Source organism: Capra hircus, chromosome 14 (assembly GCF_001704415.2).
Source record: "Capra hircus breed San Clemente chromosome 14, ASM170441v1, whole genome shotgun sequence".
NCBI lineage: Eukaryota > Metazoa > Chordata > Mammalia > Artiodactyla > Bovidae > Capra > Capra hircus.
Window position 1 is genome coordinate 43,606,751 of NC_030821.1, and position 22,321 is coordinate 43,629,071.

The 22,321-nt window shown below is 36.4% G+C and overlaps 1 pseudogene; it reads left to right on the forward strand.

Moving 5' to 3' along the window:
* The window catches only part of LOC102180139, a 63,689-nt pseudogene continuing 51,761 nt past the window's right edge, over window positions 10,394-22,321 (forward strand).

The following is a 22,321-nucleotide window of genomic DNA, read 5'->3' on the forward strand; positions in this document are numbered from 1 at the left end:
GACTAAAACCACCTGAAATACCTATGTCATACAGTTGTAGTTTAAACAGAAATTAATACTAAAATCAGGCAATCAGGTTATCAAGAGATATGTTTCATATCTAGAGATATGAGAGGATATTTTTTATTTTTTAAAAAATTAGCTTATTAAGTAATAAAAAAAGATGTTGGAATCTCTTTTACTCTAGACCAGAATTTATCAACTATTAGCACTGGCACTATCAACAGTTTGGGCCAGATATTCTTTTATTTTAAGATGTATACTTTTGAACTATAGGATGAATATGTTCCCCAACCACCCACATCCAGGATTAGGGTGATGAAATTTGTATGGTGGTCCTTGAGGAAGGCCCTCTGCTAGCAACCCTCACCTCTTTAATTTTACATAGACTCATTCCAAAATAATGTTAAAATATTGGACTCTTTTGGCAGGGGAGCAGAGTAATTTTAAGTAAGGCCAATTTCTATTTTATCATGCTTCACACCTAATGGAAATGGAATATTACTTTTAGTCAAAGTTTAAGAATTAGGTCATGGCAGAAATTAACTTCAAAATTGTATCTCTGGTAGATACAGGCTCTGGTAGAGTCTTTTCCACAAACACGCAACATCAAGACCAAGACTCTTCTTTTCAAAGCTAATCTGCAAACACTTGACCCCAAGACTCCCCTTTTCAAAGCTAATCATTGTGTATGAGAGAAGTAGAGATATCCTATAATTTCTCCTTTTATCTTAAATTAAGTTGCATTTAGAAAACTGATTATCTAATTCAAGGTATCACATTTTAATAAACTGACAACAAAAATAAAAACAAGTAGTTCCTTACCACCTCAATATAAGGCAATTTTTTTTCTTTCGCTCTTAATCTTGTTAGGTGGTAGAAAGAAGTTGGAAGCAGACCAAAAGGACTGAAGAATGAGCAAAGATAATCTATATGGCTAAAAAAAGAAAGCAATATGGTATAGTGAGGGTGACTTTGTCGACATTTCAAAGATAATTTCAGGATAATTTCTGACTAATTGTGTGACTGTGAGTAGGGTTTCAAAAAATTTTTTTGGAAAAAACATGAAAAACTGAGTAATTGCATGAACCGTGAGAGTCTTGCTTTTCTTCTACAGAAAGGAAAAGTATTATATGTACCCTCTGTGTCACTCAGGAAACTTACAAAGATTAAGTGAACTAATGAATTTAGAAGCAGTTTATTTGCAAAGATCATATAAAGTGTGTATTACATAAATTCTCCAAAATTACCATTAAAATAACCATAAATTTACAAAAAGAAAGCAGTTATTAATAGCAGTGTAAGAAAACATTAGGCTATACCCTGGGAAAAATTTCGACTAAATGTCTAGTTATTCCTTTTTATGTTTTTCAAATTATCGAAATAAAACTTACTAAATAAGATGTTTAATGCTTCTATTTACAGATTCCTTTACCAGCATAATTTTTGTCTTTCTATTTAACCTCATCTTAGTAATGTCAACAATAGTTCCAGAATTCAAGTATTTTTAGTGGCTAGAGATTATCAGTATCTTTCAACTTTCTTTTAACAAATTAATAGTTCTTTTACACTTATATTTGGGACTTTTATTCATCTTTGTGAGTAATAAAACAAGTCAACACAAAGGAAACAGAATCCACTTGTTCGGAGAATTAGTTTGGCAGACACATATAATATTGCCTGCAGATAGCTGACTCAATGTTAAATTATTAGAAGTCAATTACATTATGTGATATATTATAGAGCTGTAGAAAATAATGCATAAACTCAAATTCATGAAGTTTAACACAATTTCCCCAAGTAATATCAGAGTCCTTCACAATGAAGCCACCAAAACAACAGATAGCTGTATATAAGTTGACTTGAAGATACTTTGTGATTATATATATATATACGGGTGACAAACTGTATGATAATTATTCTTAGTTGAATTTTTGGGGACAAATCCTATCAAAGCATAAAAAAGTGTATTCTAAGTCTTAAACACCTAAATAATAGAATAGGTATAGATGCATTTTATAAAAGCTTTTAAGTGCACAAGGGTGAACCAATTATCAAGATGAAAGTAGTGGAGAGTTCTTTTAGAAAATGAAGTTTCTTTTCCACCAAGTAAAAACTTCACCTTATTTCAATGACTTTGTATGTTTGTGTTTTGGCATACTGGATTTTCTACAAGAGAAGTACTAATTTACTTTGTAGTATGGAGAAACTTTCTATTAGTATTTACAAGCTCAATGCTACCTTGTCTGGTGAAACATGTTATTAACTGTTAATCCACACAACACCCCTTGTTAAATAGGTCATTATTATTATCTTCACTTTCCAGCTGAAGAAACACACCAAGAGAGGTCACGGAGTGAGTCAAGGCCAGGATTAGCCATGAAAAGCACCCAGTTGTCAGTGCTTTCCTTGGTCTACCCAGCCACGCTAAATAGGTGAGATGGCTTGCCTGGATAGCCACAGAGAATGGGAGCTGGCCCAGAGCTCATATAACCCAACTCCTAATAAAGACAGCCTGTGTAGTCCCTGCCTCTCGATTTCATGCAAGTTACCCTAAATTTGAATTGGTGGGGCCCTCACTAATATTCTTGACCTAGATCCTGAACGTTGCCCTTACTATTCCTCACCTCATGTCACCATCACTACTGAAACTCTCTGAGTTTACCTGTGGTTTGTTCTACTCTGAACCCATTTCTAAGGGGAGAAAGGTAAATAGTGCTGAGGAGATTTTACAACTTTGGATGATATTTCTGGAGGAACTGGAATCTGTATTAATTCTCTTAAAAAACTAGACCAAATTTATGATCTTTCTGAAAATCTAAATGTTTGAGAAAAAATAAATGAACAGGTAATAAAAACTATCTGAAATTCTAGACAGAGATAGCTGCTTTGATATAGACAATAGATAAAGTACAGTACATTTTATGAAACAGTGATAGACAATGAGATCAAAAATTTTATAAATAATTCAACTTTCAATCATTAATAAGCCTTTCAAAGTAGCAAGCACTGTAACTGGAAAAAGAAGTATGATTAAGGAAACAGAAAACAACTCTTAAGAACATCTAATTGCAAACAAAAATACTAAGCTTTGTAAGAACTATGTAGCTTTCATAATCATTGAAATGTGGAGGATATGGGATACCAATCATATTTTTAAAAACATACAATTATTGTAATTAATCTAAACTTATTGGGAAATAAAGAATTAGCTCAAAATAAAATTAAGGTTTACCTATTGATAAAATAGCCTATCAATATTTCATAGCAGGTAATATATCTGAGGTAATTGATAAAATGTACAAACATTTTTTGCTTTGTATAATAAAATAGGGTCCCAATTAGTTTTCTTTCAGTTGAATGAAATGGAAAAACATTTCTCAGGGGGAAAATAATAATAAACTATACCAAAGCTGGCAGCAAAAAAGAAAGAGAAATTCAGATAATTGCATTGCTTACAAAAGCAGTTGAATATGTTATTAAAACTCTCATACTGAAAAAAAATCCTATTCCAGATGGCGGCACTATGGAATTCTCCCACACCTTTAGGAAGAAATAATAATTAATTCTACACAACACTTTCAGAGAAAAAAAAAAAAAAAAACAAGAAAAGTCCCCAGCTAAACTTATGGGGTCAGCACAGCTTTTACTCTAAAATTTTAAAAGGATATCATGAGAAAGGAAAATTACAGACAAATTTCTTTCAGAAACAGAGTAGAAAATTCTTAATGAGATGTGAACAAATCAAATCAAAAGACATATAACACAACAGTAAGCAGAGTTGATTTTAACCCTGTAAAAGAAGTTTAACATTTAGAAAGCAATCAATCTAATTCATATCATTGGCAGAATAAAGGGGAAAATGACATAATTATTTGAATAGATGTAGGAAAAGCTTTTGATAAAATTCAATATACTTCCATGGTAAAAACTTTCAAAATCTAGAGAATAGAAGCAAATCTTCTTAATCTGATAAAGGAAATATATTTAAAAAGTCCATAGCAAAAATTACATTTAATAAAAACATATAAAAAATTTCCTGTTAAGACTGGGAGCAAGATAAGGAAATTTGATATTATCAATTCTATTCAACTTTGTACCAGATGCACTAGCCAGTACAATAATATAAAAAGGAAAAAAATCACAAAGGTTTGTAAAGGAACAAATCAGTGGACATTGTTTGCAAAAGAAATGATTATGAACATAGAAAAATCCAAAAGCATTTGATAGAATCAATAAGTAAATTTAACACGGCTGCTAGATAAAAACAAGTAGAAAATAAAAATGTTAAAAGAAAGCATTAATTTTACCATCAAAGACATCAAATCTCTAACATATATATCTAGGGCAAATTGTACAACATCCTTGTACATAAAATTTTAAAATACTGCTGAGAAAAACAGAAGAGCTAAGAGAAGAAAACACTAAGGATTGTAAAAATATCAATTCTTCTTCAAAATATGAATATTTAATATTGAATCCCAACTAAAGTCATAGCATTATTTTGATACACAATGATAAGTTTATTTTATATTTGACATCAATTTATAATAAAAACTCTCCAGAAACCAGAAATAGAAGGAATATACCTCAACATAATAAAAACTATATATGACAAACCCACAACAAACATTATCCTCAATGGTGAAAAATTGAAAGCATTTCCCCTAAAGTCAGGAACAAGACAAGGGTGCCCACTTTCACCACTACTATTCAACATAGTTTTGGAAGTTTTAGCCACAGAAATCAAAGCAGAAAAAGAAATAAAAAGAATCCAAATTAGAAAAGAAGAAGTAAAACTCTCACTGTTTGCAGATGACATGATCCTCTACATGGAAAACCCTAAAGACTCCACCAGAAAATTACTAGAGCTAATCAATGAATATAGTAAAGTTGCAGGATATAAAATCAACACACAGAAATCACTTGCATTCCTATACACTAATAATGAGAAAGTAGAAAAAGAAATTAAGGAAACAATTCCATTCACCATTGCAATGAAAAGAATAAAATACTTAGGAATATATCTACCTAAAGAAACTAAAGACCTATATATAGAAAATTATAAAACACTGGTGAAAGAAATCAAAGAGGACATAGATGGAGAAATACACCATGTTCATGGATTGGAAGAATCAATATAGTGAAAACGAGTATACTACCCAAAGCAATCTATAGATTCAATGCAATCCCTATCAAGCTATCAGCAGTATTTTTCACAGAGCTAAAACAAATAATTTCAAGATTTGTATGGAAATACAAAAAAAAAACCTTGAATAGCCAAAGCAATCTTGAGAAAGAATGGCACTGGAGGAATCAACCTGCCTGACTTCAGGCTCTACTACAAAGCCACAGTCATCAAGACAGTATGGTACTGGCACAAAGACAGAAATATAGATCAATGGAACAAAATAGGAAGCCCAGAGATAAATCCACACACCTATGGACACCTTATCTTTGACAAAGGAGGCAAGAATATACAATGGAGAAAAGACAATCTCTTTAACAAGTGGTGCTGGGAAAACTGGTCAACCACTTGTAAAAGAATGAAACTAGAACAATTTCTAACACCATACACAAAAATAAACTCAAAATGGATTAAAGATCTAAACGTAAGACCAGAAACTATAAAACTCCTAGAGGAGAACATAGGCAAAATACTCTCCGACATAAATCACAGCAGGATCCTCTATGACCCACATCCCAGAATACTGGAAATAACAGCAAAAATAAACAAATGGGACCTAATTAAAATTAAAAGCTTCTCCACAACAAAGGAAACTATAAGCAAGGTGAAAAGACAGACTTCAGAATGGGAGAAAATAATAGCAAATGAAGCAAGTGACAAACAACTAATCTCAAAAATATACAAGCAACTCCTGCAGCTCAATTACAGAAAAATAAACAATTCAATCAAAAAATGGGCTGAAGAACTAAACAGACATTTCTCCAAAGAAGACATACATGTGGCTAACAAATACATGAAAAGATGCTCAACATCACTCATTGTCAGAGAAAAGCAAATCAAAACCACAATGAGGTACCATTTCACACCAGTCAGAATGGCTGTGATTCAAAAGTCTACAAGCAATAAATGCTGGAGAGGGTGTAGAGAAACAGAACCCTCTTATACTGTTGGTGGGAATGCAAACTAGTACAACCACTATGGAGAACAGTGTGGACATTCCCTAAAAAACTGGAAATAGAACTGCCTTATGACCCAGCAATCCCACTGCTGGGCATACACACTGAAGAAACCAGAATTGAAAGAGACACGTGTACCCCAATGTTCATCATAGCACTGTTTATAATAGCCAGGACATGGAAGCAACCTAGATGTCCATCAGCAGATGAATGGATAAGAAAGCTGTGGTACATATACACAATGGAGTATTACTCAGCCATTAAAAAGAATATATTTGAATCAGTTCTAATGAGGTGGATGAAACTGGAGCCGATTATACAGAGTGAAGTAAGCCAGAAAGAAAAACACCAATACAGAATACTAATGCATATATATGGAATTTAGAAAGATGGTAACGATAACCCTGTATGCGACCAAAAGAGAAACAGATGTATAGAACAGACTTTTGGACTCTGTGGGAGAGGTAGAGGGTAGGATGATTTGGGAGAATGGCATTGAAACATGTGTAATATCATGTAAGAAACGAATCCCCAGTCTAGGTTCAATGCAGGATACAGGATGCTTGGGCCTGGTGCACTGGGATGACCCAGAGGGGTGGTATGGAGAGGGAGGTGGGAGGGGGGTTCAGGATTGGGAACATATGTACACCTGTGGTGGATTCATGTTGATGTATGGCAAAACCAATAGAATATTGTAAAGTAATTAGCCTCCAATTAAAATAAATAAATTTAAATTTAAAAAAATAAGTAAATGAATGAATAAAATAAAATTCATATGTAAATGAAAAAAGGCCAAGATGTGGCAAGTTGATCTTGAATAAGAAGAAAGTCAGAGTATCTACATTACTAGATACCAACAGTTAAAAAAACCCACAATAATTAATACCTTTTTATATTGGTAACAAGAATAAAAAACAGACAAGTGGCATACAATAAAGAGTATAGAAACAGAGTCATATATACTATGTTTATATATGACTTAGGTAACATTACATGGCAGCGCAAGAAAAAGCTATTTCAATGAATCTTAATTTTTATATCCTGAATACACCAAACTTGACTCCAGTCAGAAGTAAATGTGAACCATAATACAATAATAAGGTTGTAGAAAATAATGTATGTGAATATATTTATGAAAGTGTTGGTCACTCAGTCATCTCCAACTCTTTGTGACCCCCATGGACCATAGCCTGCTAGGCTCCTCTGTCCTTGGAAGTCTCCAATTTACAAATTTTCTTAAAGGAAACAAAAAGCACAAGCCTTAGATAACACTAATTATTCATACTCATAGAAATTAAGATCTCCTGTTTATCAAGATATCCCATCAAGATAGTTTAAAAGGTAGAGAGGAAAAACATTTGCTACATGTAGGAAAAATAAACAGACTATATAACAAACTTCTACAACTCAATAAAAAGAAAGATAGATGAATCAACAGATAAAGTAGGCAAAACCTTTTTCTCAGATATTTCACAAAAAAGATATTCAAGTGGTTAATAAACATATGCAAAAGTGATCACTACAATTATCCATCAAGCACATGCAAATTAAAATTGTAATGCAACAAATATGTACAAGATCTATAGGAGGACAGACTATAAATCTCCCATGAATGAAATCCAAGAAGAGTGAAATACATGGGGAGATAGTACATGTTCATGGATAGGGAAGCAATATTGCCAAAATGTCAGTTCTTTCCAACATTGTATAGAATCAATACAATCCAAGTCAAAATCTCAGCAAGCTTTTGTAGACATTGACAACCTGATTCAAAGTTTAGTTGAAGAGTCAAAAAACCCAGAGTGCCAACTTAACGTTGAAGGATAAGAACAAAGTCAAGGACTCACAGTATCTGACTTGGAGACTTGATGCAAAGCTATGATAATCAAGAAAGAATACAACAAAGGCACAGAGTAAAAAACCCAGAAACAGACCAACATAATATAGTCCACTTATTTTTGACAAAAGAGAAAAGGCAATACAATGCAGCAAATATAGTCTTTTAAATGAATGTTGCTGAAACAGCTGGACATCTATATTTTGATACCTCATGCGAAGAGCTGACTTATTGGAAAAGACTTTGATGCTTGGAGGGATTGGGGGCAGGAGAAAAAGGGGACGACCAAGGATGAGATGGCTGGATGGCATGACTGATTCGATGGACGTGAGTCTGAGTGAACTCCGGGAGTTGGTGATGGACAGGGAGGCCTGGAGTGCTGCGATTCATGGGGTCGCAAAGAGTCGGACACAACTGAGCAACTGAACTGAGATTCACAAAATCAGACCTTAAATCCTTCACAAAAATTAACTTAAACTTGATTATAAACCTAAACATAAAACTACAAAATTCCTAGAGGGTAACATAGGAGAAAACCCAGATAGTCTTGAGTACGGTGATGAAATTTTAGATTCAACACCAAAGACATGATCCAGGAAAGAAAAATTGATAAGCTGGACTTAATTAAAACTTATGTGAAAAACAGTGTCAAGAGAATAAGAATACAAGTCACAGACTGGGAGAAAATATTTGCAAAAGACACACCTGATAAAGGACTGTTATCTAAAATATATGAAGAGATCTTAAAACCCAACAGTAAGAAAATGAACCACTGATTTAAAAACAGGCCAAAGATCTGAACAGACACCTCTCCAAAGAAGACAGATGATGAACAAGCATATGAAAAGAAGCTCTACATCATATGTCATCTGAAAAATGTAAATTAAAATGACAGTGAGATACCACTATACACCTATTAGAATAGCCCAAATCTGGAATATTGACAACACCAATTGCCAACAAGTATATGGAACAACAGAAACTCCCATTCATTGCTGTTGGGGAAGCAAAAATGGTACACTCAGAAAGACAGTTTTGTGGTCTCACACAACACCAACATACTCTCACTAGCAATTACTTACTCTCCTTGGTAATTACCGAAAGGTGTTGAGAACTTATATCCACACAAAATCCTGCACACAGTTGTTTACAGCAGCTTTATCCAGAATTGCCAATATTTGGAAACAACCAATATGTCCTTCAGTGAGGGAATGGATTAATAAACTGTGATACAGCCAAATAACAAAATATTATCCAGCACTAACAAGAAACAAACTATCAAGCCAGGAAAAGACAGGGAAGAAACTTAAATGCATATTACTAAGTGAAAGAAACCAATCTGAAAAGGTCACATACTATGTGATTCCAACCATGGCATTCTAGATAAAGTAAAACTACAGAAACAATAAAAAGAACACTGGTTACCAAAGACAGGGGATAAGGATAAATAGGCAGAGCACAGAGGATTTTTAGGGCAGTGAAAATATTCTGTATAGTATTATAATGATGGATACATGTTATCACACATTCACCCAAACCCACAGAATGTACAATACCAAGAGTGAGCCTCTGGGTCACTATGATATGAGGATATAGGTGTTCAATAGTAACAAATGTGCCACTGCAGTAGAGCATGTTGATAATTAGGGAGGGCTTCCTAGATGGCTCAGTGGTAAAAAACCTCCCTACCAATGTAAAAGACCTGAGTTCGATCCCTGGGTTGGAAAGATCCCCTGGAGAAGGAAATGGCAACCCACTCAATTCTTGCCTGCATAATCCTATGGGGGCCGCAAAGAGTCACACACAACTGAGCATGTACATGAGTTTACACATGTGTGTGGGTCGGGGATATATGCGAAATCTCTGTGCCTTCCTCTTGGTTTACTGCGAACTTAAAACTGCCCTAAAATCTAAAGTTTAAAAAAGAGATTAAATGAAACACACACGCATGCACATACATACAATGACATCACTATAGACCTACCAGAAATCCTGGGGACAAGTACTGCTAATGGGAGTATAAATTTGTACAATCTCTTTGGAAAGGTGTCTGATAGGATCTCTTGAAACAGAAAACATAAAAACCTAACTACACAGATAATACAATAGAAATTGAAAATATGTATATATGTGCACTGAAAGACATGCATAAAAACTAACAATATCATTAAACATAGTGAAAAACTGGAAACAATACAAATATTCATGAATATAATAATGTAAATAATTTTAGAATATTGACATGATGGAATGACAGCAATGAACATTAGTAATCTACTTCTACAAGCAACATGTATTGTTTCACAGATATAGCACTGAGTAAAAGAAGCCACATGCAAAAACATGTACTATATAATTACATTTATAAAAATGTCCTAAACAGGAAGAAAAACCTATGTTATGAACGTCAAAATGGTTCTCTTTGGAGAAGTTGGGGGAAGGTAATATCTAGCAGAATACAAAGAAAGTTTCTAGTAATAGTGTACATCTTGATCTGGGTGCTGGCTACAAAGGTCTGATTAATATATAAAGAAAATTGAGCTGAATATAGATTTCATAATCATAAAAATTCATTACTCATTACACATTGATTAAAAAAAGCAAACTCAGACATAACTTCAAAGACAACATGCAACATTTTCTGTTTTACATGTTGGATCAGTTCAGTTCAGTTCAGTCACTCAGTCGTGTCCAACTCTTTGTGATCCCGTGAATCGCAGCACACCAGGCCTCCCTGTCCATCACCAACTCCCAGAGTTCACTCAGACTCACATCCATTGAGTCGGTGATGCCATCCAGCCATCTCATCCTCTGTCGTCCCCTTCTCCTCCTGCCCTCCATCCCTCCCAGCATCAGAGTCTTTTCCAATGAGTCAACTCTTCACATGAGGTGGCCAAAGTACTGGACTTTCAGCTTTAGCATCATTCCTTCCAAAGAACACCCAGGGCTGATCTCCTTTAGGGATGGACTGGTTGGATCTCCTTGCAGTCCAAGGGACTCTCAAGAGTCTTCTCCAACACCACAGCTCAAACGCATCAATTCTTGGGTGCTCAGCTTTCTTCATAATCCAACTCTCACATCCATACATGACCTGGAAACACCATAGCCTTGACTAGACGTACCTTTGTTGGCAAAGTAATGTCTCTGCTTTTCAATATGCTATCTAGGTTGGTCATAACTTTTCTTCCAAGGAGTAAGCATCTTTTAATTTCATGGCTGCAGTCACCATCTGCAGTGATTTTGGAGCCCAAAAAAATAAAGTCTGACACTGTTTCCATTGTTTCCCCATCTATTTCCCATGAAGTGATGGGACCAGATGCCATGATCTTCGTTTTCTGAATGTTGAGCTTTAAGCCAACTTTTTCACTCTTCTCTCACTTTCATCAAGAGGCTTTTTAGTTCCTCTTCACTTTCTGCCATAAGGGTGGTGTCATGTGCATATCTGAGGTTATTGACTAAATTCAAGTAGTAAACAAATCTAATAGATCAAGGTAAAGATGAAAGGAAGAATCACTGCCTAATTGTTCAATAAAAACTGAACAATTTCTGTTACTTGCCAACAGATATTTTCTTATTAAGCAGTCATTGTTCATGAATGCCAACTGCTTTCAGTTTTAGATAACTTTCTTCTGTAGTTATATATTGCTTTTTTTAAATCCAGGCACTGCTTCACAAATAAATCCCCAAGTCATAAAGGGGAATCAACTCAGCCAATGTAACACCACTATTAAAAAGTAAATCCAAAATACACATTTCTCCTGCCATGAACCAAATTCAAAATGTTCAGGTTATCTGAGTAAAGCCTGAGTGAGTTTTATTCTCCTCTTGATTCAAAACACCAGAGAGACCCTTCGTGCCAGCTGGTTGCAGCAGAAGCCAAACACAGAAATGAAACAGCAAATTATAAAGCCACCAAGGCTGAGTCCCACTTAAACAACCTGCCCTGTTATCAAATGTCATACTGTCCCTCATTTCAGCACTCTCCTCTTGGACTGGCAACCTAGCAATTTATTTTCATGCTCTCTGTCCCATAATAATAACAAAATGAACCAAGTTTTCTAAATCTACTCCCTAGATGTGGGCACAGAGAGTCAAAAGCTTTGCCCACTGTTACCCATGTTCTGAGCTAACTTTACTATGGTCACTCTGATTATTAATACTTTCCTGGCTAATCAGTGTCTTTGAGGCCCCTCTGCAGAAATTTCCAAGCCTAAGGCACATTTAGCCACAGCCATTCTGTTTGAGTTTCTTACCCAAGCCATTTCTTTAGCAAATTTAGGATGAAAGGCAGACAGTGTCCTGGGGGCATCATGATGGTTCAGTGTTGCTCTGGACAACCTGGGACTTGGGTCACAGACTGCATGACAGCTTCATTATTTTGAGTTAAAGAGGTTATATTTATTCCTAAAAAAAGCAGGTTCATTCATTCATTCAGCAGGTTGAGCGTAAGAAATATCCCTTTTTCTTTAATATTTCATGATGATGACAGATAATGTGAAGCAGGTCTTGGTATGATCTATAGATTGCTGGAATCTATCCAAAAAATCCAATAAATATAATCCCAAATTTTAGTAGCAATTGAGAGAATGACACAATCTTAGTCATGAACAGAATATATTCCACATTATGAAAGAAATTTATAGATGATGATATGAAAACTAAAATAAACCCATGACTTGCTCAAGACTAGACCATTATTCAGTTGGTATTAGGCAATCTGCTCTATTTTATTAATTTATAAAAGAAGTAAACAGAAAAAGAAATGGAATTATTTTCTACTCTTCGGAAAACTAGGGATAAGAATATTCTCAAAAATGTTTTACTGATGTCAGTACATAGTAACAGTTTTTGAGACAACTAACAAGCTACATTTCTTTGCAGCAAGGTATTTAGTAGGGTATATTTTATATATCTATAAATATATATGTATATGAAAACTTTGGCCACCTCAAGCAAAGAGTTGACTTATTGGAAAGGACCCTGATGCTGGGAGGGACTGGGGGCAGGAGAAGAAGGGGACAACAGAGGATGAGATAGCTGGATGGCATCACTGACTCGCCAGACATGAGTTTCAGTAAACTCCAGGAGTTGGTGATGGACAGGGAGGCCTGATGTGCTGCATTTAATGGGGTCGCAAAGAGTTCGACATGACTGAGCGACTGAACTGAACTGAACTGATGAAAACTGAAAGTGTTAGTCTCTAAGTCATGTTCAACCCTTTGTGTCCCCATGGACTGTTACCAGTGAGACTCCTCTGTCCATGGGATTTCCTAGGCAAGAATACTGGAGTGGGTTGGCATTTTCTACTCTAGTGAATCTTCCCGACCCAGGGATCAAACCTGAATCTCCTGTATTACAGGCTCATTCTTTACTGTCTGAGATATAACTAACTATATGTACATGTATTTTGCAGTTATATATATACATATTATATATTATACATGTACTTATGTGATATGTATGTACACATATATCATATACATGTATCATGCTTTTATATATATTATCACTTTTGAGAACTGAAAACACAAAATACTCAGAAATTTCAGAGAGCATGCCACTCTAGGCTGGACCTTCTTAATCCAAGGCCTAAGAACTTTCAGTTCAGTTCAGTTCAGTTCAGTTCAGTCGCTCAGTCGTGTCTGACTCTTTGCGACCCCATGAATTGCAGCACACCAGGCCTCCCTGTCCATCACCAACTTCCGGAGTTCATTCAAACTCACGTCCATCAAGTCGGCGATGCCATTCAGGCATCTCATCCTCTGTCGTCCCCTTCTCCTCCTGCCCCCAGTCTCTCCCAGCATCAGAGTCTTTTCCAATGAGTCAGCTCTTCGCATGAGGTGGCCAAAGTACTGGACTTTCAGCTTTAGCATCATTCCTTCCAAAGAAATCCCAGGGCTGATCTCCTTTAGGATGGACTGGTTGGATCTCCTTGCAGTCCAAAGGACTCTCAAGAGTCTTCTACAACACCACAGTTCAAAAGCATCAATTCTTGGGTGCTCAGCTTTCTTCATAGTCCAACTCTCACATTGATACATGACCACTGGAAACACCATAGCCTTCACTAGACGGATATTTGTTGGCAAAGTAAAATCTCTGCTTTTCAATATGCTATCTAGGTTGGCCATAACTTTCCTTCCAAGGAGTAAGCGTTTTTTAATTTCATGGCTGCAATCACCATCTGCAGTGATTTTGGAGCCCAAAAAAATAAAGTCTGACACTGTTTCCACTGTTTCCCCATCTATTTCCCATGAAATGATGGGACTGGATGCCATGATATTCGTTTTCTGAATGTTGAGCTTTAAGCCAACTTTTTCACTCTCCTCTTTCACTTTCATCAAGAGGCTTTTTAGTTCCTCTTCACTTTCTGCCATAAGGGTGGTGTCATCTGCATATCTGAGGTTATTGATATTTCTCCCGGCAATCTTGTTTCCAGCTTGTGTTTCTTACAGTCCAGCGTTTCTCATGATGTACTCTGCATATAAGTTAAATAAGCAGGGTGACAATATACAGCCTTGACGTACTCCTTTTCCTATTTGGAACCAGTCCGTTGTTCCATGTCCAGTTCTAACTGTTGCTTCTGACCTGCATACAGGTTTCTCAAGAGGCAGGAGATCTCAATCAGATGATATTTGTGAAGTATTTTGTATATGTATGAATGTGTGTATGTGTGTGTCAATTCCTGTGTTTTGGGAATGTGATGAATTCATAGCTTCTGCAAGATCCTCAAAAGGGTCTTTCACCAGAAACAGCTTATATACAGTGTTATATACACAATTTTATACTACTTACTCAGGTTTACCCAGCAAGAACTTTTTTCATTATTTATTATTAGTTTGCTCAAATTAGGCTTCCCTGGTGGTTCATTGGTAAAGAATCCCCTGCAACAAAGATATAAGCTGGATCCCTGCATCAGGAAGATCCCCCTGAAGGAAGAAATGGCAACCCACTCGAGTATTCTTATCTGGAAAATCCCATGGAGAGACAGCCTGGCAGGCTACAGTCCATGGGGTTGCTAAACAGTCAGACACAACTTAGCAACTAAACAACAAACAACATAAACTTCTTGGATAGAATAATCTAAATTCTGTATTCTTCAGTCTTGAACTTTTCACATCTAAAATCTGGAGAAATGTGAGTTAAGTCAAGCTCTAATCAAGTTTAATTTCCATAGCACAAATTTCTCAAATTTAATTAATCAGTTTTGCTGACCAAGTCCAATAAAATTCTTTCAAAGGTGTTGCTGCTGCTGCTGCTAAGTCACTTCAGTCGTGTCCGACTCTGTGCGACCCCATAGATGGCAGCCCACCAGGCTCCCCCATCCCTGGGATTCTCCAGGCAAGAACACTGGAGTGGGTTGCCATTTCCCTCTCCAATGCATGAAAGTGAAAAGTCAAAGTGAAGTCGCTCAGTCGTATCCGACTCTTAGCGACCCCATGGACTGTAGCCTACCAGGCTCCTTCATCCATAGGATTTTCCAGGCAACAGTACTGGAGTGGGGTGCCATTGCCTTCTCCTCAAAGGTGTTAGCACATGTCTAAACTTGCAGACTACCCTACAAGGCCCAAATCATATAACCACTGTCAAGTGGTATATTTCAATTAACTGTATCACACTGGCACCTTTATAAGAATTACCATGAGGTATGAATTGACTTCTGCCAAACTTACAACATTTTTTCTTTTTTTTTTTTACTTTTTTTTCATTTTTAAAGTCTGTTGATCTTCTAATAACATTATCTAAGAGTGTTATAAAGTTGTCTTATCTATTTGCTTATTTTTTTACTTACATTTTGTCTAAAACATAAGCCTGGTGAAGGCAAACAGTCTGTGGTAGATACAATAGTCAGGCTTAAACTTCATGGGTCCCAATTTCCTTCTGGAGTCATTTCTTACACTGTAAAAGCCAGAAAGGTAAAACAAAAACAACAAAATTTAAAAAAAAAAAAACCCACACCTTTTCTAGGACACATTCCAGGTAAGTTTCCAGATGTGACTCAGGCTCTTGAATCATATGCCTGCATCTATTTGAAACTGGACAGGGAACCCTGGTGCGCTGCAGTCCATGGGGTTGCAGAGTCAGACGACTTAGTGACCGAACATTTGAAACTGAAATTGTGTTAGATGGTGAAAGAAGCAGAGAATGAGCAGGGTTTCCAAATATCATTGGTGCAGATCTAGTAGCTCTGACATGATTTTGGAGGCCACAGTTCTAGTAGTTGTTTTTTGATCTTGAAATTACATTTGACTAAGGTTCTGAGATCTGCACTCATCAATTAGACAAGTTTTCCTGATTCTCCAACTTTAAAAAAAATTTAAATAAAAATTCTACATATTTGAGATGTGCAACATGATTTGATTGTCATATTTTTGACTGCAGCAGAGATGGTGGTTGGTCACGGGGACTCAGCCATTCCAACATTTTGGAAAGAACCAATTCCTTGTACTAAATCCATTTCTGCTGAAAATAGAGTGGTTTCTGCCTTTCACAATTCATTTCTTGCTGATGTGTGGGCCCTCAATTTTTGCTGACTGAATGAATACAGTTATAAGGAAGCATAAAATACATTAAGAAAGACTATACCCTTTTGGCAAATCTTTCCTTTCAGTATGATAATAGCTATTAAGACATGCAGTGTATTTATTTTAGGTCCAAGAGATATTCACGGATTAAGATTTAAAGATAAATTCTTTCCCTTTCTTCTTGTCTCCATACCTTCCTTCCATTTTCTCATCCTTTATTTTACTGTCTGTTGTGATGCTGTGTAGATAACATAACTTTTTGACTGAATTACTTCCAACTGTCAAAGATACATATAGTAGATAGAAACGGCAGTTAACAAAACTAGGTTACACACATAACTTGCCACTTTATACTAAAATACTTAAAATCATGTTCATCACATCAAAATAAAACTAATATATTTTAAAATAAAAATTGTAATTCCTTTTTGTTTCTTTTGTGACTATAATAATACATAAAATATTGAAAAATATATATTAAAGAAGGACCCATGCTACAAGGGAAGTTAACTTGTTGGGTTCCCCAGGAAGTAGATCCTAAGACAGAAATTGTACAGTTCATAGGCAGGTTCTCTCAGGATCAACACCGGGTTGGGCAGTGAGGGAAGCTGAAATGGGATGTATCTGCAACAAAAGCATCAGCAAATCATAATAGGGAAGCTCCAGGACTAGAATGATTCTTGAGCTATCCAGAACTAGGGGCATGACAGGCTTTTCTACTCTTGTACAAACTATTAACTCTTGTATCAACTAGTAACTGGACATGGGTTGAGATCCTCCCAAGGGTTGTGATCATGGGATAGGCTGTGCTCTACATGGACAGAAGCAAATTTCAAAGACAACCTTGCTTACTCAGGTGACAGGTGTCAGCCACCAACATTTCAAGCAGTTGGGGAATGGGTTACTCAGTTAAGGAAAGAGGTAGGAGTGAATTGGGCTAAGAACTATGGCATCCATCTCACAAAGACAGCATAAAGGAAAAAAAGCCATGTAACTTTGAACCAGCAATCCTGGATTTGGGCAACATTTCTTCCACTTAATAGTTATAGGAATTTGAACAAGTCATTTAACTCTCTGAATTTGTTTCTTCATCAACAGAAAGGTAATAGTGACCTATTAGTATCTAACAATGGGCTGCCCTGGTGGCTCAGTGGTAAAGAATTCACCTGCCAATGCAGGAGACAGGGGTTCGATCCCTGGGTTGGGAAGATCCCCTGGAGAAGGAAATGGCAACCCACTCCAATATTCTTGCCTGGGAAATCCCATGGACAGAGGAGTCTGGCAGGCTGCTGTCCATGGGTCGCCATGAGCCAGACATGACTTAGCAACTACACAACAACAAATAATATATAACAATAATTACAGCACCTTTTAAAGTTCATTGTAATATATGCAAAAGAGTACTGCAATCTGCAGATCATACTATTAAAATTTCAGTTATGATTTTACAGAAAGTATGGCTCAAAATATTAATTGTTTTTGAGACAGTTCTCACTTTAGGCATACATACACAAAAAAATAGAACAGCAAGAATAATATAGAGAAAATTACAGAGAAATACATCAGAGAAAGAAAGTAAACCAGAAAAAGGTACATTTCATTTATTCTTACATTTATGAACTTATCAAATGGCATGTGATTGTGAACATACTCTGTGAAAAGACTCCACTATTATTAGGACATGCCTCTCATGCAAAGTTTGAACATGGGCAGGCTCTGACCTACTTTGACTTTAGAAGAAAATAAACTATTCAACATTTTTTTGCCAGTTCCCATGTTACTATACAACGGCAGGCCTAGAAGGGTTATCAGGAGTTTGGTTCTCAAAACTAACCCACACCCACTAAACTTTCATCACTGTTATATAGCATATAATTTTCTTTTTTTAAAAAAAGACATCAAATTAAAATCACACTGCCCTGTAAACTTTTCAACACACAATCTTCCATGGATTTACATATGTCTTAGGACTCAGTGCAACTCCTATGATGTATGTGCCAAAGACCGCATGACAGGGGTATAGGAGGTGATATTTCATACCACCTACATGCTTTTTTTTATATTTCTGAGACAGCTCTTGCTGGCAGGAGAATTGATGGCCACAGAATGGCCACATAATTTTTACTCTCTGTCTATAAAACTTAAGAACCAGTTTGGTTGACTCTTCTTCAAGTTGGCAAACAAATAAACAACCACCCTTGGGCTAAAACCATGGCATACCTCTTAAAAAGTGGCCAACTAATGGTTTAGTGAATATTGTGCTAAAATCTCTTGTTCTTGTTACCTTCTAAGTGAACTTATTTCTCCTTTTTTCGTGATGTAAAATATACATGTAAAAAAGCATACATATTAGGAATGTGTACAGCTCAATGAATAAAGTAAACAATTTTAAGATATGTATTAATTCTCTTGGGCTTCCCTCATAGCTCAGTTGGTAAAGAATCTGCCTGCAGTGCAGAAGACCCAGGTTCGATCCCTGAGTTGGGAAGATCCCCTGGAGAAGGAAATGGCAACCCACTCCAGTATTCTCGCCTAGAGAATCCCATGGACAGAGGAGTCTGGCAGGCTACAGTTTATGGGGTCGCAAGAGTCGAACACGACTGAATGACTAAACCACCACTATTAACTCTTTTGTAGCTATTAACTCAACAAGCTGTAGGAAGATTTCAAGCAAATAAGAGAACAAATAATGAAATTCAGTGTGTTGAATAGAATTCTGAGAAAAGATGGGACAGCTATAGAGAATTAGACAGAAATTTTATCAACAGATTATCATATCTGAAAGTCATAGAAACTAGCCAGATTAAATGAAAATATATCATAATCACCTCAAAATGAAATATGTATCACTTATGTTTTGCTGTGAATCAAATCACCCCAAAACTCAGTGACTTAAAAGAAAAATCTTTATTTCACAATGAGTTGGGCTAGGAACAGTTTACTTGTTCAGTGACTGGTCTTACCTGTGGTCACTCATGTGGCTACAACCAGTTGGTGGGTAAGCTTGGAAGTCTCAACTGGGAAGGCCCTTTGGCCTCATATGGTTTTATACTCAGGTGAGCTGATCCAGGCTTCTACATGGTGTCAGTGTTGCCAAGAGTAAGACATCCCAAGACCCAGTTCAGAAGGGCTTTTCACATATCTTTGGCATCACATTTGCTAATGTCCATCCATCATTAAAGTCACATAGACAAGCCAGGGTCATTGAGAGAGGGATTATATAAGTGCAAGCATTACCCACTGGGGGCCACCATAGCAACAGTCTACTGTACTAGCCAACTAAATACACTCAGGTGGCATGATTAGAAGAGAAAAGAAAAACTGAGCCGGCCATATGTGAGTGTCAAACCTCTGGCTCTACTACTATTAATAACTTGCTATGTGACTTCAGAAAGACCACTCTGTGCATCTCAGATCTCTCTCAGGTAAATGATACAGAGATCATGAGTATAAGGGTAACACACACACACACACACACACACACACACACACACACACACGTTAATGTTTATAAATTCTTAATTGTAAAGTAACAGAATAAAAATAAATAAATTATTAAATTTTTGTGTTTTATGCTAAAAATCCCACTGACCTATCCAACTATTTTATTATTGTTTAGAATTGTAAAATGTGTACATTTTCTCCACCACCTAATGTATAAAGGAGAAATCTAAAGTACAATCTTTAAAGGTATGTGTTGTACTGAAAACATCCTATTTAAAGAATTTCATCTTTTTTTTATAATTCTATCTTTTCTCGAAAATTTTAACTTTTCATCATGAGACAGAAGTCATAATTTTGGTTCAGTACCATGCTGCTAAAATTTCCCCCAGGACTGCTCCTAAACAGGCACATATAGTTGACCCTTGAGCAACAGTGGTTGGAGCTGTGTGGATCCACTTATATGCAGACTTTTTCCAATAGCAAATGCCCCAGCACTACACAACCCACAGTTGCTTGAATCTGGGGGTGCGGAAACACGAATACAGAGGAAGTGTATATGTGAAGGACTGTCAGTTATGGCTTGATTTTTTACTTCACAGAGGATTGGTGCCTTTAACATCTGTGTTGTTCAAGGATCAGTGGCACTGCTTTTCACCCAGAGGGCTCTTTACAGAATGTAAGTAAGTTGTATCCTTTTAATTTCAACAGTTGTACACATACAGGATTGGGAAGGCTCACCAAACAAAGTATTTGTTTTTCCCTGTATTTAAGCCAAAGCTATCCCTTGAAGCTCTTAAACTGCAGTACATTAGGTAGGTAGAAGGATATGCTCTGGTAACAAAAAGATCCACAAGCTTTAATAATTTTTAAACAGGCTAGCTGGTTTCTTTCTCAGTGAAGGATGAAGAGGTGGCAGCTATGGCTCCACAAATCTAGAAAAATTCACTGTTATTGGCTTCCATGAGTGCTCCACATGTCAACGTTTTCAGCCAATAGGAAGGAAAAAGAATCAGACTACAAGAGTCTTCTTATTGAGCGGGACAGACGTTGCATGATTATTTCCATTTATATCTCATTGGTTAGAACTTGGCCTCACAGTCACAGTCGGCAGGGAATTTGAGAACGTAATCTGTCTGAGGTGCCATTTTCCAAGGAAAAAAGGGAATAGATAGAGGAGAGACTAGTAATCTTCTCCATATACAAGATCTAAATATCTAAATACTTCTTACAAATTGAGTTTAAGTGTATTAAGTCTTTTTTAAAATATGTTTTAAGTTTCTATTTTTGACTGTGCTGAGTCTTCATTGCTGCACAAGCTTTTCTCCAGTTGTGAAGAGCAGGTGCTACTCTCTAGTTATGTTGCACGGACTTTCTCTTGTTGCAGAGGACAGGCTCTAGGGTGCTCAGCCTTCAATAACTGAAGCACATGGGGTCAGGAGTTGTGGCTCCTGGGTTTGAGCACAGGCTCAACAGTTGTGGTTCATGGGCTTAGTTACTCGGCTGCATGTGAGATCTTCCCTGATCAAGGGTCAAACCCATGTCTTCTGCATTGGCAGATGGATTCTGTACCACTAAGCTACCAGGAAAGCCCCAAGTGTATTAAGTATTTATTTATATTTCTCTAGATGTTGACTCCTTAGTTGTATTTTTTTAAATTCTGTACTAATTATAAAAAGATACAGATTCTTAGATTTGAAACTAAGAAGCAGTCTAGGGTAAGAATCTTCTCAATGGTTTTTCTGCAAGGTGGTCTCAGATGCTGACAGGTATTTCCATTTGATAAGGAACTCCTACTGCATGATGCTATCCAATTCGAAATTTATATTTATCTTAGTTGTGCTTATAGGACAACACACAGAGTCTATGCTTTAGTCTATATGATCTCCTAAGAATATCTGAAGCTCTTTCTCCCCTTAATTCTCTCTTCAGGTTAAATATCTTGTGAAGGTATAAAAATTTCTAAAATAAGTTTGAGGAAATCTAGAAAGTCTTCCATGTTCTACCTGGACAAGTACACTTTGTGAGAAATAAAGCAGCTGTTTGAGAATGCTGAAGCAATCATATTTCTCCAAAACAATACTAGATATTTATTTTTTAATGATAGCTTATTTCCTAATATAGTGATTATTCCAGTGTGGTTCCTAGACCAGCAGGCAGAAGCACTTGGGAATTTTTAGAAAGGCAGAATATAAATGTGTTTAGTCGCTTCAGTCGTGGGGTCTTTGTGACCCCATGGACTGTAGCCCACCAGGCTCCTCTGTCCATAGAATTCTCTAGACAAGAATACTGGAGTGAGTTGCCATGCCCTCCTCCAGGGGATCTTCCCAACCCAGGCAAGGTTTCCTGCCTTGCAGGTGGATTCTTTACTGTCTGA